Source organism: Nyctibius grandis, chromosome 2, assembly GCF_013368605.1.
Source record: "Nyctibius grandis isolate bNycGra1 chromosome 2, bNycGra1.pri, whole genome shotgun sequence".
Lineage (NCBI taxonomy): Eukaryota > Metazoa > Chordata > Aves > Nyctibiiformes > Nyctibiidae > Nyctibius > Nyctibius grandis.
The window spans coordinates 32,662,456-32,675,061 of record NC_090659.1 but is presented as its reverse complement, the minus strand read 5'-3'; the positions used below and the strand labels follow the sequence as shown (position 1 = coordinate 32,675,061).

Sequence of the window (12,606 nt, the reverse complement as noted above, 5' to 3'; positions counted from 1 at the left end):
GGAGTGGATATTATTTAACGTACAAAATGAGCTGTTAATGCACGAACAAACACCCACACGTTACATGCTGGTTATTTAAAAATTATTCCTTCTCCTTCTGTGAGGTAAGACTTGCAATAAGAGGCCTGATGCTGTACTGCACCAATGCTAGTGTTCCTTATGGATCCCAGTAAAAAAGATACTCTGTAAGGTAGTGGATTATACTAATGGTTATTGGAGCTATCATGAGAAAGAGAAAGAGGATAGTAACTTATGTCCCTTCAGATGCTGGGAATCCCGAGCTGTGCAGCTTTGGGGCTGTACACTCAGGGAATAGCACGCTGCGCAAGTCCTGTCCAGGAAGGGATTCAGGACATTGTGATCTTTGGACTTTTTATAGTATTTTCTTAGATGTACACAAATCTGAGGTAAAGACAAGGGTATGATGTTGGCATTATCGGCAGGTGCCAAGTGGGAACATGTACAGGCATGTCCTTCACGATTAGTCAAATAAGTTTATCCTGTGTCCAATGCCTGCTCAGGTCGACTGCTATGTGGATTACTAACTCCACAATGTACTATGGTCCTCCAGGTAGGATCACTATGTATGCCTCTCTTGTAAGTGTGTTTTAGTCTTTTGCCATTCCAGGAGAGACTCAACACTAATAGTTCTTGTTAGATTTGTTGAAGGTTTGTTGTATTTTTTTTCCCTGCAGTATCATAACATATTTAATGCTGGGAACAAGAAATATATAATAAATTAGATAAACAAGCCCAAATATGAGGGTTAATTTCCTTGAACATCATTTGGAATGGCTTGGGGGGGGACTTTTTCCTTTTTGCATTTATGATTATGTATCAAGTGAGAAGAAGTTAAAAAAAAAAAAAAAAGAGGTTGATCACCTATTTAATTCTTAATCAGCAAGATTAGATGTGCCTTTTACTCTATTTTGATACTATATATTTGGCTTAACCCTGCAGTTCATGGGTTTCTGATCTGACTTCCTCCTCAACATTGTTAGTACCTAATTAGCTGCAATCTTCTATGAAGATAAATATTGGGTTTTATTTCCTTAGCTGACATGCAAATCTATACAAATGCACACATGTGCGCACACAGACACACACACATATTTCAACTCTGGCTGAATTAAAAAGACTTTCAAATTACGCATTGCCACCTTCAACACATGAAGGACAGAAAAGAAAGCCCACCTGACAAAAAAAAATCCTGGATCTGTGAGCATTTTACGGAAAGGAAGGCTGAAGGGAAGGTCCTTGTTGTTTTTTCACTTAAGTTCATATTTTGATATAAGCATAGGCTGTAAAATTCATATGCTTTCAAAGTACAAATACAGAATTCTTACAGATGCAATACAGAAAAATACTTAAAGTGGTAAAAATAGCAGAAATGCCAAGAACTGCAGGGCAGAATTTAGTTGACAAAGTTGAAGAGGTTCTTGTGTTGTTGAAGAACACCATTTGTGCAAAGCATGTTCTGTGTGAGGAGAAAAATAGTCTGATTTCACCTTAAACACAGAATCACAGAATCAACTAGGTTGGAAGAGACCGCTGGGATCATTGAGTCCAACCTTTGACCTAACACCACTGTGTCAACTAGACCATGGCACTAGAGTGCCACATCTAGTCTTTTCTTAAACACCTCCAAGGGTGGTGATTTCACCACCTCCCTGGGTAGCCCATTCCAATGCCTAATAACCCTTTTTGTGAAGAAATTTTTCCTAATGTCTAACCTGAACCTCCCCTGGCACAGCTTGAGGCTATGTCCTCTAGTCCTGTTGCTAGTTGCCCGGGAGAAGAGGCCAACCCCCACCCCGCTACAACCTCCGTTCAGGTAGTTGTAGAGAGCGATAAAGTCTCCCCTCAGCCTTCTTTTCTCCAGGCTAAACAATCCCAGTTCCCTCAGCTGCTCCTCATAGGACATAACCTCTAGACCCTTCACCAGCTTTGTTGCCCTCCTCTGGACTCGTTGCAGCATCTCAATGTCTTTCTTGAAGTGAGGGGCCCAGAACTGGACACAGTACTTGAGGTGTGGCCTCACCAGTGCCAAGTACAGGGGGACAATTTCTTCCCTAGTCCTGCTGGCCACACTATTCCTGATACATGTCAGGATGCTGTTGGCCTTCTTGGCCACCTGGGCACACTGCTGGCTCATGTTCAGCCGGCTCTCCACAGAATCACAGAATCAACCAGGTTGGAAGAGACCTCAGGGATCATCGAGTCCAACCATTGCCCTTACACCACCCTGTCAACTAGACCATGGCACTAAGTGCCAAGTCCAATCTTTTCTTAAACACATCCAGAGATGGTGACTCCACCGCCTCCCTGGGCAGCCCATTCCAACGTCTAATAACCCTTTCTGTAAAGAAATTCTTCCTAATGTCCAACCTGAACCTCCCCTGGCGAAGCTTGAGGCTGTGCCCTCTTGTCCTATCGCTAGTTGCCCGGGAGAAGAGGCCAACTCCCACTTTACTACAACCTCCCTTCAGGTAGTTGTAGACTGCAATAAGGTCACCTCTGAGCCTCCTCTTCTCCAGGCTAAACAACCCCAGCTCCCTCAGCCGTTCCTCGTAGGTCAGACCCTCCAGACCCTTCACCAGCTTGGTCGCCCTCCTCTGGATTCGTTCCAACACCTCAACATCTTTCTTGAAGTGCGGCGCCCAGAACTGAACACAGTACTCAAGATGCGGCCTCACCAGTGCCGAGTACAGAGGGACGATCACTTCCCTAGACCGGCTGGCTACACTATTCCTAACAGAGGCCAGGATGCCATTGGCCTTCTTGGCCACCTGGGCACACTGCTGGCTCATGTTTAGCCAGCTGTCGATCAGCACGCCCAGGTCTCTTTCCACTGGGCCGCTTTCTAACCACTCTTCCCCCAGCCTGTAGAGCTGCATGGGGTTGTTGTGGCCGAAGTGTAAGACCCGGCACTTGTTCTTGTTGAACCTCATGCCGTTGGTCTCGGCCCATCTATCTAACCTGTCCAGATCCCTCTGCAGGGCCTTCCTACCCTCCAGCAGATCGACACTCCCATCCAGCTTGGTGTCATCTGCAAATTTACTGAGGGTGCACTCAATCCCTACGTCTAGATCATCTATAAAGATATTGAACAGCACCGGCCCCAGAACTGAGCCCTGGGGAAGACCGCTAGTGACCGTCCGCCAGTTGGACTTTGCCCCATTCACCACCACTCTCTGGGCTCGGCCATCCAGCCAGTTTTTAACCCATCGAAGAGTCCACCCATCCAAGCCCCAGGCAGCCAGTTTGTCCAGAAGGATGCTATGGGGGATGCTGTATCCACCAATACCCCCAGGTCCTTTTCCACCAGGCCGCTTTCTAACCACTCTTCCCCCAGCCTGTAGCACTGTATGGGGTTGTTATGGACAAAGTGTAGGACCCGTCACATGGCCATGTTGAACTTCATGCCATTGGTCTCAGCCCATCTATCTAACCTGTCCAGATCCCTCTGCAGAGCCTTCCTACCCTCAGGCAGATCAACACTCCCACCCAACTTGGTGTCGTCCACGAATTTACTGAGGGTGCACTTGATACCCTCATCCAGATCATCAGTAACGATATTAAACAGGACTGGGCCCAGTACTGAGCCCTGGGGGACACCACTAGTGACTGGACGCCAACTGGATGTGGTACCGTTCAGCATCACTCTCTGGGCCCAGCCATCCAGCCAGTTCTTAACCCAGCGAAGAGTGCACCTGTCCAAGCCGTGGGCTGCCAGCTTATTCAGGAGAATGCCATGGGAGACTGTATCAAAGGCTTTGCTGAAGTCCAAGTATACTACATCCACAGCCTTTCCCTCATCCACTAGGCGGGTCACCTGGTCATAAAAAGAGATCAGGTTGGTCAGGCACGACCTGACTTTCCTAAACCCATGCCAACTAGGCCTGATCCCCTGGTTGTCCGCTAGGTGCTGTGTAATTGCACTCAAGATGATCTGTTCCATGACCTTGCCGGGCACCAAGGTCAGGCTGACAGGCCTGTAGTTCCCAGGATCCTCCTTCCAGCCCTTCTTGTGGATGGGTGTCACATTGGCCAGCCTCCAGTCATCTGGGACCTCCCCAGTTAGCCAGGACTGATAATAAATAATGGAGAGCGGCTTAGCAAGCTCTTACGCCAGCTCCCTCAGTACCCTTAGGTGGATTAACACCTTAAAGTTTGATTGGTAGCTGGGAGAATAGTGTTGATAAAGTTTGTAAAAGTTATTTATTTCTAGCTCTGTTGAAACAGAGGTGGACATGTCTGAGATCTGTGATATCTGTGGTATAAAATAAAGGTATAGCCTTGCACTTTTGAAAAGGTCAGGTGCAACATTTCCTAAGACGTTGGGCAAACTTGCAAAGCAAGAAAGGGTGACGGAATTATTCAGAGGGAATTTGGGATGAACAACCAGAAACAGTATGTCAGCGTGGCTGTATGACCAGGTTAAAATAGGACAAAGAGGCATAAACACAGTAATCTGATGATGAGCACTGTTGGCACTCCAGGTCTCAAGCAGTGGAAGATGGGTAACCTCTATTGTCCAAATTAGAAGAATGGAATTCTTTTCAGAATTAAAACTTGATAATCCCTCTATCTCAGTAGCAGAGGTCACCTGGCAAAGGATAAGGGGATAGCCACCCCACCCCCCAGTTTCCTAGTTTTCAGAATTTCTTGAAATACAAATAGGATGGGTTACTTTGCTATTTGTCAGAGATTTTTGTAATTTTTTCAAGTGCAGCAATGACTAGACTCAAACCAGGGTAAGGTTTTCCCAGCACACACACACACTCCCATGTAAATCACTGCTGATCGCACCCATTTCATGCGTCTTGGACATACTTTAACTGGTACTAAATGAGTGAGAACTGTGAGATTTAGCAGTCATTTAATTGCTATTTCTGTGAGCAGCAAATGAGCCAGCAACAGAGGAAATAGCTCTTCTACAAGCTTTAAAAGTTAAACGCACTTTTATGTACTTTACCAAGCAGGGAGAAATTTAAGTCCAGGCTTATGGCTTTGTTGAACTGAGGTGAATACATATGTGTATATACATGTTTTATCACCAGTGAAAACTTTTCATCTCTCTTGAAATCTAATCATATTCCTTTCAGTTCTAGTAAAAACTACTGAAAACAAGCAGCTGTGCAATTACAGTATATTTTTTCCTCATTGTAAAGAACTGATTATAAAGTGTGAACTTCTACTGTGCGTTTTGCTTTTTGCCTAATTTAATTACTGCTGAATCCAGTTCTCTGTTTAATTTGATAAAATTTGAGGGAACCAAATGATTTGTATTAATAATAATGTCACTTCTACATTTTAATGCTGATCAATCTTTGCTAATTAGGGTAGGTACTAGGATAATTCAATCACTGATTGTAGAAAGGCACTGGGGGAGCTGGTGCACTGAGTAAGAGAGGAATGCTTAAGAAGTGTCAGAAGGTGACCAGGTGAGAGATTTGTTTCTCAGATGATGTTGCTGCCGCTACACCACTGTGGCTGTCTTGTGCTGTACGAGCTCTGGCACCGTGTGCACTCTGCTAGCCACAGGGCGGGAACGATCAAGAGCTTATTTTAATCAAAGTGATTGAAAACTAAAAGAAGGGTGAGATCTGAGCTTGGAGAATCTGCTTTATGCCATCTCACTGTCTGCTGAGGACACCGATTGCCCAAAGCCATGCTCTGATAGGTCAGCTGGGCCTTTTCGGTGGTGCCATACTCCCGAAACAGCTGTCAGCAGTGTCTAGCTACGAGTTTTCTATAGCCATTGTAATAAACTATACAGTTTTACCTTTTTTTCCCCCCCACTGGGAAGAAAAGAGAATGAGGATGCTGGGAGTACTTCATTCTACCATGACCTCTAGGATCACAAGCCTTTATAACAAAAATGTCTTTTTAAAAGCTTGCATCTATTGCTACAATAGAGAAACCCAATGAAAACACATACGGTTCAGGGTTTTTTGAAAATGTTTTAAAGTGTATCAGAGATATGAAAAATTAACAGTTTTAACGATATGCATTATAAAATGTCAAATTTAAAATCTGTTAGACAAGTCAAAATGTTTCATTGTGTGTTGATTCTGAACTAAACAGCCCAGCAGTTTTCTGTTAACAGTGTGGGGTTTTTTTTTTTCTTTACTCATTATCTTGCAATTCAACTTCTTTTAATTTCTGTTTTGGAAATGTCTTGATAAGATTTTAAACAATTTTTTATTTCTCAGTAATTTTTGAAAAGTATAGGTGTCAACAGTTGTCTTTCCCTATAAATTGTTATGAAAAATTTTCAGAAAGACATTCCTTACAAAATGTTAAACATTTCTTCAGCATGAGGTCTAGGCCTACACAGAACCCTGGGACTTACTTTGTGACAATCCCACATCTCTTATGGCTATTAGTAATCACAAAGCCTATGACTACTGCCCATCAGAGTAGAAAAAATAGTAGATCCAAAGATACATTAGAGCAAAGAAGAAGTTAAAGCACAACAAAGCAAAAACCCTTTTGATAAACTTGACTCACAGAGGAAGAAGACAAAATGCCAAATGGAAAAGAAATTACAATTTTAAAACTCTCACATGCTGAAATTCACTTAAATGCAAACTGTGTTATTCATGTCCTAAGTTCATCATTATTTCAATACTGCATTCAAAATGGAATACAAATAATATGATACTAATTTGTTTTTCAGGATGGCTTGTTTTTTTCTGTCAGGTACCCTAGATTTAGGAATTCACTATTCTCCTGTGGCAGACTCAGATCTGATGACTTTGAGGTAATAATATAACATTGTTCATTTTTCCCATGGTGGGATGGAATGAGATATTAAGGAAGATATAAAAGAAAAAATCCAGTTAGTCTCTGTAAGAAGTAGCTTTATGTGAATCATAGTAGGGGAGCATTCAGTTAAAGGTGGTTGGTAAGTTTGTATGTCATGATTTTGTTATTCTGTGCTTTATAAAAGCATCTACAACTTGGAATGAAGACTTCAAAAGTAAAGCCAAGTAAATACAAGTGAGTGCAGGCTTTTCATGTCTGCTAAATCCCTGCTATTTTTAATGTACCTTATTTTCTCCTGAGCTGTATTTTATGCCAAAATCTTCTCAAACAGTAGGTAGTCTAAGGAACAAGCTGAGAGTAAAAATTGGTGCAAACCTGTACCAAGAAGAAAAAAGCTGATAAGAAACTAGGTGTTTTGGAGTTCAGAAGTGGTCTCTAGGGCTTTGGTTGGATTTTGAAAAATAGCTCAGCTGCACAAAGGAGATTTTGGAAGACTAACAGTGAAGATATTAGTCTTTCAGTGTGAACTCTATAAAGAAATTAATTGCATTAGTGGGAGTTCATGTGCTGAAAATAAGCTAGAAACCTCTGTTTAGAGCAGAATTTTCATGAATAGTGAAACCACTAATTTCTTTTGGTCCTTTTAAATAAAATCCAATAAATTTTCAATGGAAAATACCTTCTTTTTTCATAAGACCTATAGTACTTTTGAAATACCTCTCAGAAAGTACTTCTTTCTGAGGCTGGTCTTGTTTAGATCATATGCATATTTCCATATGCAAGGAAAAGAAAAAAAAGAGAGAAGAGAGAAAACAAACAAAGTCTAGTGGTGCGAACTTTCTCCTAAAGTGTTTTTTTTCCATATCAGTTTCAAATGCCAATGAATATAAAGCTACTGGAAATTTCCAGGAAGATGGCGGTTCAGGAGACTAGTATCTCCTGTCTATTCCCAAAACACATTAATCTGTAACAGTCAAGAAGAAAACTTACCCTGCTTATGCTCCTCACATGGAGTTCCCCCTTGGGATAATTAAAAATAATCTCTTTTTCATTACGTTCTCAGCCTCACTGTAGAGCCTACAAACATGGGCCTTGCCACCTGACCAATGACCTCTCTAGCCCAGTGTCCTCACCATCCCCTATGAGGCCGATGCCTCATCAGAGTGAGAATCACATCTTCCCCGTGTAGCCTTTTTTTGTAGCCCATCAGGAGACAACTTCTTTTAGGGAAATTCTCCTCCTTGTCAGTTATCAGTTTACAAAAAAAAAAGGTGACTGTTCTTTTTTTTTTTAAAAAAAAAATCCTCTTTGTTTTTATTACTGTAATTCTAGACATTTCTGTTATTTCTGCAGTACATGCTAGTGCTAGTGTTGCACTATTCCTATCACCCTGCCACTAATCTTGCTATTCTATCCATCTGCTAACCTAACATTGCAGAGCAGGAGCTCCTCTTCCTAGAAGTTCTTCCCTGCCCTTGCTACACTTATGTAAACAACTGATGCGAAATCTACCACTCATTTGTACAGTTGTTATTGTGTTCATTCCTTGAGTCTTCTCTTTATTTCCTGTTGAAATTAGCAGCTTTATATTTCTCTTATATTGCTTTATGTTTCTGTTTTCCATTTATGTAAAATTAAAATGTGATATTTAAGTGGAACATAGATATAGAGCCTGAAAGTAGACCATTTTGTAATGTCAGAGCTGGAGTCAGGTCTAGGAATTCGCTGTGAAAAGTTGCATGTTTCCTCTTTGAACCATGCATTCTTCTTACAATATTCTGAGTATTGTCCTGCCATTTGTCTTCCTTGGTAGTTTGGAAACCATTACCATATGATAGAATTTCATTCTAGCAGGGAGAACATTTTTACAAATTAACAGGACAAGGAAAAGAAGAGAACACTGAGTGAGAAGGATGGGTAGGAATTTTTCAAGTATATTTTTCATTGGAAAAGAGATACCATTCATTCAAAAAGCCATTTTTAATTTAACTTGCAACTCAAGCCACCATTTTTAAGTCTTAAAGTCATGAAAATGAGAACCTTCCTTTTCAAAATGAAAGGTTAATTTTATTCCAGGTCACATTTAACTTGGTAATATAGTTATAGCATGCTTAAAAAAATAAGTAAAATAGATAAATATTTATGTGAAACATTTATGAATTTCAGTAACAGAAAATTATTAATTACCAAATTCATTTTGTTTGTTCAATTCTTGTTACAGTTTGGGATAGCTGATCTCAAACTCTTTTAGGATAGGTAACTTTCCCAGCCTTTGTGGTTAGGGCATTATGAATGTCTGAGGGACAAAAGAAAAGCTAAGAAGATAAAATAATAGATCAGTTTTTGATGAGCAATGTCTGTGATCAGAACGTTATAAAATAAGTAACATCATGAAATATTTGTTGTCTGTGTAAAAGGTTTATGAAACTTGCATAGAGTTTACAAGCAAATGTTTGAAAAATTACATTTGTCAGAAAACTTTGGATTAAATTCTGTATTTTAAGATTTTTTTCTGATGTGAGTATAAGAAAAATGTTGTATTTAAGCAAGTTTGTCACAATGAATCATGTTAAAATAGGGTTCATCTGTCCTGAGAATGTTGTTTCTGGTATATTTTGCCCTGGCAAGCTAAAAAAATGCAAGGTTTTTCCTCATTAAGCAGCCTTTGACTTCTCATTGAATGCTCACAATACATTTGTTAGAAAAAAAATATTTACTAGGAAAAAACGTAAGACACATAAAGTCAACTTACATTTGAGCAAAATACATTCCCTACACTGTATATTTGCTTTTGGCATGTTCTGCTTCTGCTTTGCCTACTGAATCTGAAATACCTGTTGACCCTTCTGCTAGACTGCAAAGAAGTGGTCTCAGAGAGGTGGCTCCACTTCAGTGTTTCTTTGACAAGGTCATAAAAGGGTTCAAAATTTGGAAAAGTTTAATTCTTTTTCTTAAAAAGAAAAATACAGAACTTTATATCTGTATATTTATAGATATTAATATATCTATAAATAAAATACATATGAATCCCTGAAGTAAGCCAGTTTAAAACATGGTTTGTTTTTTTCTCCCTTAATTATTTGACAGTGACATTCTATAAATTTGAGCCGTTAGGAGGTTACAAAAAGATGGCATGTTAAAAAGGGGAATCATACTTTCAGAAAGCTTGAGCTGAACTGTTCAAAACCATACCAAAAAAAAGGAAAATACTAATGTTCAAGAATCTCCTAGAAACAGAAGTGCATAATTATTATGCCTGTTAAATTAATTCCCTTCTCTGCTCCCTATCAATTCCCTTCTAGCTGCTCTTCTGCAGGGTGGCTGGTTCTTCATCCAGCTCTACAGGTGTTTGCCAGTATCTGAAATCATCCCCATCCCCATATATATGACAAGATCCCTTTTTACCTCCTGGACAAAAACGGTGCCTGCTTCCTACCATCAAGTTAACATGGCATGGGAAGTCTTGTTTTTCCTTTTCCTGGGTGACGGGTACTTTAAGCTACTGTTATTTTTTTATTCCCTCTTACTCTCATTCTGCACATCACAATTGCAGAATTGCATATTTTCTCAGATCCATCTAAGGACTCTGTTTAGTGGTTTACTTGGTTACAAGGGAGGGTATTATAACCCTCATGTTGATCATGTAATCAAGTACTCTGCAGCACCCTCCAAAAATAGATATCTCTTGCCATATGAAGAAATTGTAATACTAACTTTGTGATGTTCCTCTTTAATCACTTCTACAGCACATTGTGGCTTAAAATCCTAATAAAAGCCTGTCATTTTTGATCATTACTTTAAAATGCTGTTGACACAATAAAAATTGCTCAGTCATGTCTTGCACACTTAGAGGGCAAGAAGTTAATTAACTTAAACTTCTAAAAACCAGAAAATGAAATATTAAGGCAAGCACAGATTTATTTTGTAAGACTTTATATCTGGACTGACATCTTTCCCCACCATTAGTATTGTTCAATTACTACTGCTCTTTCTTACACACTGTGGAATATCTTCATGGCCACACACCTTCACTGTTCTCTTCTTCCTTGGGCACTATTTGTACCTCGGTTCAGGCAACACAAATGTAGATCTCCAAGAATACAAAGTTAGGGAAGACACTGCTCCTTCCCCTATCCTCTGGAACTGGTATTAGGAACAAGAAGAGGTTCAAAGGCTAACATGCTCTCACATGGTGACAGGTTCGTCATCTCTTGCAGTCTTCATATCAAGAAGACAGGCTGTCAGAAAGTGGTAAGTTTACAGATCCAATCAGTAATAATTCAACAGCCTCTGCTAAGGGATAGCATGAACTAGTCATGCTTTCCAGCTAGAGAAGACTTATGAAGCAATGTGAAAAATATACAAGGAAATACAAAGAAAAGGCAGTCTTCTTTGAACTGATAGTAACCTGTATTATAGATGTGTTACTCTGAGGTGAAACCATACTGAATGATGGGCTCACTAGAGACAGAAGAGCTTTTGCTGCAGTTGGTTCAAACATATATTAAGGAAGCATATGTGGCCTGTTTCAGTGCTGGATACTATAAATATAAGGATCTTACCATAAAGATTGACATTATCCAGGATTTAGTGAGCACTGAATAGAATATATATATGTGTGTATATATATATATACACAAATAAAAGACTAAAACCCAGCAGCAACTCTCAGTACAGTAGTGGAAGGGAATTAACATTTAAGTTTGAGTGGTTTATGTGGAGGTTGTGTAGGCCAAATGCAGTCAGGAATAAGCCTGAATTTTACGAATTTGTGCTAAAAACCTCATGCGTTCTGTACTGGACTTATTCAGCAGTATATGTCAGATGAGTGTTCAGATTTAGGACAGTTGAGGCCTTGCCCACAGAGTAATACTGAAGAGATATTAGGCAAATTAAACTGAGAAATTTCAGCTTGCCTTGTTATAACTTTACATTCTAGAAATAGATTATACATAAGGAATCGGTGGATAACTTTGACTTCATGACAGTTTTTCTGCATTTTAGAGTGTAATAAAAATATTGTTATTATATTGCTATTATTATTACATCATTATACACTGTTTTAAAAGAAGGTAAAGTAAAATTTTGTCATTACTGATATGTTTCAATCTCTACTATTTTTATATTAAATCTTTGAAAATATTCACCAAATATAAATTGTTTAGGAATATATACAGTGTGGAAAGCAAAATTTTTGAAAGGATCAGATTAATGCTAAATTTTTAAAAAATTACTCAAGATCTTTTTGGGGCTGTGGGCCAAATACAGGTACTGACATTTCTCTGGTATTAAATTATGTTTGCTTGTCATTAGCATATATGAGCTGCCACAGAACTTAGTGGCTTATATGCCAATTTTGGTAACAGGGCTTCAGAGTCATTGTTATTCAAAAGCATCTTGAGGTAGAAAATTTCTCATTTATCAAAATACCTCTTCTCTCAGTTGCACTCTGTCTGTCGACTTGCCGCTGTAAACTTATATTTGAGATCCTCTCTACACTTCTGTGGAATTTCCCTCTCTTTCTGTCTTTCTTGTGAGTAATGTACAAAAACTATTTTGGTGTAGACTGTTTTGTGCTTGTCACAACACAAATTAGAGTGAGGTCTTTTAGAATGATACTGATTTTTGTAAACACAGTTTACAAAATTCTCCCTTGTCTTTGTGACTAAAATCAGACACTGACACTTCTGCAGCACTATTCTTAGCAAATCTGAAAAAAATTCCCAGCTGTTACACTATAATTGTGTACAAGAAAAAACACCAGTACTCCAACCATAAGTGAACTAAGGTGGAAGAAGAGACCAAGGACCTTTTATCTCGAGGATCTAAAAT

The 12,606-nt window shown here is 39.5% G+C and overlaps 1 protein-coding gene across 1 annotated transcript in view; it reads left to right on the top strand.

The window, feature by feature from the left end:
* IL1RAPL1 (interleukin 1 receptor accessory protein like 1) overlaps positions 1–12,606 on the top strand; it is a 731,815-nt gene that overhangs the window by 175,131 nt on the left and 544,078 nt on the right. The window lies entirely within an intron of this gene.